Raw genomic sequence first — 662 nt, forward strand, 5'->3', positions numbered from 1 at the left:
GCAGTGGTGTTGCTTGAAAATTTTGGATTTTGACAGAATTTCCTATTATGGTTTCATTTCTTCTTTCTTTCTTTCTTTCCACTCTTTTTCTCTAACTCTCCCACCCCGCTCTGACAAACACTGCTCCCCTTCATGACTGACACCGTCACCACCACCACCACCATCATCATCATCGTCATCGTTATCGTTTTCGATATCATGATTGTTGTTACGGTTCATCATTGTCGTCATCATTTGCATCATCGTTGTCGTCTTCATCATCATCATCATCATCACTGCCACCAGCATCATCATCATCATTGTCATTACCATCATCATCATTATCAGCACCAACCCACCCAACCCCACAACTATTACTACCACTCCCACCACCCACCATCCCCATTATCATCATCATCATCATCATCAAAATTGTTGAGCTCTTTGTCATCATCATCATCATCATCACCACCATTATCATCATTAATATCATCGTCAACATTGTCAATATCACAATTGTTCTCATCATTGTTCATCATCTTCGTCATCTTCCTGTCTTCATCATCGTTATCATCTCATCATCCATTACCTACCAACCATCACCATCATGACTTAATAATTATTTCTTAATTGGTACATTTTTCTTTTGTCAACTCAGCTGTTTCTTATAAATGCATGTGCTT

The 662-nt window shown here is 39.0% G+C and overlaps 1 protein-coding gene across 2 annotated transcripts in view; it reads left to right on the forward strand.

The window, feature by feature from the left end:
• LOC106872628 (RNA binding protein fox-1 homolog 1) overlaps positions 1 to 662 on the forward strand; it is a 530204-nt gene that overhangs the window by 216564 nt on the left and 312978 nt on the right. The window lies entirely within an intron of this gene.

This window comes from Octopus bimaculoides, chromosome 24, assembly GCF_001194135.2.
Source record: "Octopus bimaculoides isolate UCB-OBI-ISO-001 chromosome 24, ASM119413v2, whole genome shotgun sequence".
In the NCBI taxonomy this organism is placed as follows: domain Eukaryota; kingdom Metazoa; phylum Mollusca; class Cephalopoda; order Octopoda; family Octopodidae; genus Octopus; species Octopus bimaculoides.